This window comes from Cervus elaphus, chromosome 10, assembly GCF_910594005.1.
Source record: "Cervus elaphus chromosome 10, mCerEla1.1, whole genome shotgun sequence".
NCBI classification, from domain to species: Eukaryota; Metazoa; Chordata; class Mammalia; order Artiodactyla; family Cervidae; genus Cervus; species Cervus elaphus.
The window spans coordinates 40,783,581-40,790,450 of record NC_057824.1 but is presented as its reverse complement, the minus strand read 5'-3'; the positions used below and the strand labels follow the sequence as shown (position 1 = coordinate 40,790,450).

Below are 6,870 nucleotides of genomic sequence, written 5' to 3'. Positions count from 1 at the left end.
GATCATCTATGAAAACGCTTCACACAAGCATGGTACGCTGTGAATGCTTGATACGTGTGGACCGGTGTAGTTATTATCTGCTGTATCTACCTCACAGGGCAGTTGTGAGGATGAAAGGGAGGTTATGGTGTGGAAGTGCTTTCTAAGCTGTGAAATGGTCATCCACTTGCCTTTCCTTCAGAGATGAGATGACCAGAAGCTACTGGCAAACCTCAGTGGTTTCTCCCAGGAAGGAGCCTGAGAATACCTACCTGTACCCACAGAAGGTTGCTGTGTTGAGGAGGCAATATCACCATGGTTACCTGAAAAAGAAGGTTTAGTTGCAATCAGGTAGGCAAACTCCAGTGTCATCTGATAGGGATTTGGAGGGAAAGCCAGTTTTCAGAAGGAGGCTTTGAAAAGAGGACATTATTAAACAGAGCCTACCCACCTTAGGTTTGTTTAATAGGGATATAATCAAGAGATGGGGACATGGAATAGAAAGTGGTGAGGGGGCTATTTGACCATTGTCTGAAGCCCTGTTATTGGCTGAACTTAAGAAACAATCCTATTAGTCAAACCAGCCACCCTGCTCCTGCTGTCTGTACTTTCATCCATTCCTAGATGGTAGACCAAACATGGATCAAAGGGCTCTCCAAAGATGACCTTGGGAAATTCTGAGAGCAGCCCCATAAAGTAAATACTAGCACGAGTCCTGTTCTGCAGCTGAGGGCCTGGAGTCTGGGAAAGTTAAGTCTGTCGCACAAAGTCACACAGCCGTTGTGGAGTCAGGATTCAGAAAGTCCGAACTCCTAGCCTCCGCCAGGCTTCCTCAGCTCACCAGGTGCCAGATGCTGAGCTTGATCATGAAGAAGGAAACAGATGTATGGGACTCAGTGCCTCAAGGGGCCTCCTCTCGCCTTCTGTGACAACTCTCACGATATTATACCTATTTTTCTGGACAATGTTTCTTTGCTTCCAGAAATGTTTTCCTCTGCTTAGCCCTTAAGTCCAGGTTCTCTGGGCCCCATCCTTGGACTCTTTTTCTTTTGTACAGAACAGTGAGAGGTCTTAAAGTCCACAGCTTCAACTGCCGAACATATCTTCTATTTTTTTTAAATTCTTTGACTGTGCCATGTGGCTTGTGGGATCTTAGTTCCCTGACCAGGGATCGAACCCAGGCCCTCGGCAGTGAAACCGCAGAGTCCTAACCACTGGACCACCAGGGAATTCCTCATCTCTCCTTCTAATCCAGACTGCCCCTCTGAGCACCAGCCCAATGTAGCCAACTGCCTCCTTGATATCCTGTCTGATTTTCCAGGCTCCCAACTGAATTCATCCTCTCCCCTTTACCATGTCGGTCCTTCTGAGTTCCCCCTCCTTCTTACCATGGCCTCCTAGTTTCAAACACTGTTGTGGGGGTGAAGAACCCCAGAAGCCTTCCCAGACAAAGCCTCTTGAGTCAGTTCTTGGGGCTACAGAGAGACTGTGAGGTGTGTTCTCTGAGAGCTGCCAATGGTTCGGGGGTGAACTTGCACGGTGGATTGCATCATTTAATCAACTGTCTGCTAGTGCCCGGCAGTTGGCAGGGTCTAGTAACGGAAGTGGAGGAAACATTCATGAATGAAACAGACAGGACCCCTAGCTTCAGGGAACTTTCAGGCCACTAGAGAAGATGGACCTCACGCAATCCTCCCCAAATACAGACTCTTACCAACGGTGACAATTCTCGTGAAGAAAATGTTCAGTGTGCTATGAAAGAACTTGGTAACTCTATACTGGATTGGAGGGTGGGGCGCTCAAAGGCCATTCTGAGAAAGGGACAGTTACTATATTCCTGAGAATCGAGTTGAGGGAACAGAACTCCATTTAGAAGTTAACAGTAGGGTGCTGCACACAGGCCCAGAGGTGGGCAAGAATTTGGTGCATTGGGAAAACTGAAAGGCAGCTCACGTCCATGGAACTGAGTGTGCTGGGACATGTGGCCGACACAAGGCTGGCCTGGCTGACTGGGGACGGCGGCAGGTGCCTTGTGGGCCATGCAAGGAGCCTGGGTTTCTTGGTTTAACTTTTTATTTGGAAATAATTTTGAAGTTACAGAAAAGTACGAAGAGCATCTGTATGTCCTTTACTCAAAACTTCTGTTAAAATTCCTTGTTCTCTCTCTCTCTATATATAGTATATACATGGGACTTTTATTCGGAACTATTTGAGAATCAGTTGCATACATCTTGTTCCTTTGCCCTGGTTGTTGTTGTTGTTTAGTCACTAAGTCTCGTCCAACTCTTTTGTGACCCTATGGACTGTAGCCCATCAGGCTTCTCTGTCCATGGGATTTCCCAGGCAAGAATACTGGAGTGGGTTGCTATTTCCTTCTCCAGGGGATCTTCCCAGCCCAGGGATGGAACCCAAGTTTTCTGCTTTGCAGGCAGATTCTTTACCTCTGAGCCACCAGGGAAGCCCTCCTTTACCCTTAAATACTTAGTGTTTCCTGCCTCCATGCTGTAAAGTTATCCACTTCACTAAATTTCACATCGATGCAATATGGTATCTCATTTACCATCCACTTTGTCAATTATCTCAATAATGTCCTTGATGTAGTATTTTCCCACATAGTCCTGAATCCAGGTTAGAAACAATGTATTGTATTAAATTGTCATTTCTCCTTAGTCTCCTTTGATCTGGAATAGTAGCCTTTGTCTTCTTTTTATCTTTAAAAATTCTTTTTTAATTTATTTTTAATTGAAGGATAATTGCTTTACAATATTGTGTTGGCTTCTGCCATACAGCAACATGAATCAGCCATAGGTATACCTATGTCCCCTCCCTCTTGAACCTCCCTCCCACCTCCAAGCCTTGTCTTTTATGACATTGACGTGGTGGAAAAATGCAGTCTTCCGCTTTAATAGAATGTTTCTCGTTTGAGCGTTGTCTACTGTTTCTTCATGATCATACATGGGTTAAGAATTCCTGGCTGTAAGACTGCATAAATGTTGTTGTTTCCTTCTCAGTGTGACAACAAGAGGCATACAATGTCTGTCTGCTCCTCCTTAGTGATTTTAATTTTGTCCTATTTCTCCAATCTCTAGTTAAAAAAATTTCCCTTGTAACTGACAAGCCGTCAGGGAGATACATGACCACCATATTGTTGTTTTAGTTGCCAAGTCACTTCCAACTCTTGTGACCCCATAGACCAGGCTCCTCTGTCCATGGGATTTCCCAGGCAAGAATACTGGAATGGGTTGCCATTCTCCAGGGGATCTTCCTGGCCCAGGGATCAAACTCATGTCTCCTTCACTGGCAGGCAGATTCCTTACCACTGAGCCACTTGGGAAGTCTATATGACTACCATGCTGATGTCCTATTCCCTAGATTATTAAATAGATGAAATTGACTATCTCTTTCTGATTCTTACCTGAATCAGATCAGTCTTTATCATGATGGTTACAAAATGGTAATGTCAACTCCAGGACTCCTTCCACTTGACATTCCTCTGCCTACTTATTTAATATTTATTATCAGTAAGGACTTTAAGATTTCTTTTATTTTCCAATAATCTTATAGTTATGAGCCTTACTTATCTTGGTGCTCAGATTGCCCCAGATTTGGCCAGTGGGAGCCCCTTAAAACTAGAAGCCTGGTTGTTATCCCCAATTCACTGGAGTAGCGTGCTTCTCTTTACACAGATGACCACCTTTGGGTGTGTGACTGTGTGTTGTAGGGGCTCAGATGTAGGGAGACCCTGTGGGGAAGTTCTTGTGTGATCCAGGAGGGAGATATGGCTTAGACTGGAGCGGTGACATACCAGATGGATGGAAAGAATAGATGGAAGTTTGAGAAACTTCGGCGGTAGAATCCACAGGACTTAGTGGGGTGGGGGTGGGGTGAATGTGTGAGCCATCAGAGAAAGGGGAGTCAGGAGTGGCCGAAGCAGCTGAGTGGATGGTGGAGTTTACTGATGCGGGGAAGACAAGCTGTGTAAGGGGATCAGGTGGGAAGGGTCTTTTAGACAGTCGCGCTTGAGATGTGTTTGACGTCTAAGTGAGGATGTCAGTAGACAATGGCTTATACTGTTCTGGAGCTGACATGAGCAGTCCAGACCAGAAGAAAATCTGGCACTGCTACAGATGGATGATTTCTGAATCCACGGTCCTGGATGAAATGCTGTGAGAGAGAAAGGTGGAGGAGAGAGAGGGACTAGACCGGGGAATCCTGAGGGAGTTTGCTGTTTGGGGGCCTGGAGGGGTGCACGGCTGGAGATGGCAGTGGACGGGTCCGTGGGGTCAGATCCCATGGAGGCTGGAATGTCAGGCCATATCCTGAAGGTTCCTGGGATGCATTGAAGGGTTCCAAGTAGGGGACTGAGTGACAGGGAATGATCCGAGTTTTAGAAAGATTGTTCCGAGAGCCAAGTGGGGGTGAGTTGGGGGGTCGTGACTATAGTCATGCTGTGGTTCTTTCTAAAGTAAATCGGCTTCTCTTTTGCCCCTGGAGCTCACTCAGATGGAGACCTGTGCCTGAAGGCCCTCTCCTTGTCCATCTGGGCACAAACAAGATGATCAAAACCTCTGCCCAGCTGCTCCGAGCAACCCCTGGGTAACGTGACGGCAAACTCCCATCTCCTTGCCTCGTTTTTGGCTGGAGAGTTTTTCTTGCTGGAGGATGAGGGTGGGGGTGAACCTTTTGAGCCAGGCGCAGTGTAAAATGTGCAGGGGATGGTCTCCGAGGTTTGTGGGAGTCTGCTTTGAGTTTAATATGGTGTCTGTCACCTAGGCAAGCTGCCCATTTAAACTGGTGTGCTGTCCCCTCCCCACCCCCACTCATGCAGGGGAAGGTGGGTTGCGCCAGGAAGAACATCTCAGTGCATCCTCCTCTTACCAGGGGTGGTGCTGTGTGGCGGACCTGCAGTTCTGCCTAGACGGTGTCGGCTGCCCATTTGGATGGAGACACAGACAACCAAAGGCGGGCATTTCGAGAGACCAGAGGGAGGGGCAGATGCCCTGGAAGCCCAGAAAAGGCAAGATTGTTTCTGGTTGGAGAAGTCAGGAAAGGTTCGCCTGGGGAAGATGGTGTTTGAATCGGGCCTTGAGGATAGAGGATTATGCAGTGAAAAAGAGGAAATAAGAAAAAAAAAAATCAAAGTCCCACATCCTCATGTTTTATTGACATTGTCAGTACAGTCATTATTGGTTGCCTAAATATCCCAGCAGGCAGATCCTCCTTTGCTAGTTCTCTGACCATGGGAATAATTCATTCCAGGCCTCATGACATAGGCTTGGGGCCTGTAACGGGGCAGCTGGGGGAGCAGAAGCAGCTTGGGATCAAATACAACTCGGGAATCCGTGCTTGAGCCCCCCTGCTCACGCTTCCATTCAGCCAAGGACCCACCACATCCCAGGCCCTGAGGATACAACGACGAGGAGGACATGCTCCTGTTCCGAAGATCTCACATCTGCTAGAAAGGGGGTCTCAGGTGGAGAGGATTTATTGTAGGGCACGTGTAGATGCCACCAGAGAGGCACAACGCGCGGTGCTGACGCAGGGAAGGGGCTGAAGCGCGCTGAGGCCTTGGGAGTGGATGAGCATGTCAGGCGGAGCGAGAAGGGGGATGTTCAAGGGCACAGGTCAGAGGGCCAAGTTCATGTGGAGCACCAAGGTGCTTCCCTGTCCACAGGCCAGAAGGTACATCTCTCCTCCTCTTGGGCTTCTGGGCATTCTTTTTTTTCCCGTTTTCTACTTCAAATATTTCCCATTTGGGGAGTAGGGGAGTATTTTATACTCTTCAGAGATCTCAACTTGCATGCTTAATTCATTCGTTTTTTTCTCTTTTTTGGACACTAAAAGCATTGAATGCTGTTAATTTTGCCTCTGCAGGTAGCTTTGACTGTATCCTTTTATTATGATTACCATTATCCCAAAATAGTTTGCTTTTTATCCTTGATTTACTTCTTGTCCTAAGGGTAATTTGAGATGTTATTTATGGTTTTCAGTTTCTGAGTGGTGTGTTTTATATTACTGTTAGTTGTACTGCATTTTGATCTGAGACTGACTTCTAGAATTTCCACTTTTCAAAATTTACCAAAATATTCTCTGTAGTTTAATATTTATTGAAGTTTGTCACTGTCCATGAAACTTGAAATGAAGGTACACTATTTGTTTTCAAGGTCAAAATTTCATCTGTTCCTATCTTTTTATATCCTTATTTATTTTTTGGTTACTTGTTCAGAACACGTGTTAGAATATTTCCAATAAAACCGTTTTTCATGTTTCTGGTTGTGTTACTAAATATTTTATTGAATGGATCTTTGTTGTTATTTAATACAGAAGAAATTAAGCCCCTTCACTATGAAATACAGCTTTTATTTTTTATTTATTTTTTTATTGAAGTATAGTTGATTTACTATGTTGTATAACTATACCTTTTAAAAATTATTTATTTATCTTTGGCTGTTCTGAGTCTTCGTTGCTGCACTCAGGCTTTCTCTAGTTGCAGTGAGCAGGGGCTACTCTCTAGTTATGGTGTGTTCGCTTCTCCTCTTGGCAGCTTCTCTTGTGGAACAGAGGCTCTAGGGCTCACGGGCTTCAGTAGTTGCAACGCATGGGCTTAGTTGCTCCTCTGCATGGGGGATCAGGGATGGAACCTGTGTCCTCTGCCTTGGCAGGCAGATTCTTAACCACCTGACCACCAGGGTAGTCTGAAACTGTGGCTTTCAGAGAGTGATGTTAAGCACTCACATTCTGGAGTCCAGACAACCTGAATTCACACCCCAACCAACATCTCTCAGCTTAGATTCCAAACTCGCAAAATGGAGCTAATAATGGTATCTTCAAGTTCAGGTTTTTTTAAGCAAAACCTGCCTATTCTCTTTGGTTGGCCCTTCAGTAAACCTT

At 45.9% G+C, this 6,870-nt stretch overlaps 1 non-coding gene across 1 annotated transcript; it reads right to left on the bottom strand.

The window, feature by feature from the left end:
* Positions 1-1,135: 1,135 nt before the first annotated feature.
* On the bottom strand, positions 1,136-1,208 carry TRNAE-UUC. The gene has a single exon. It is a non-coding gene; the product is annotated as a tRNA-Glu (tRNA).
* Between the last annotated feature and the right edge of the window lie 5,662 nt (positions 1,209-6,870).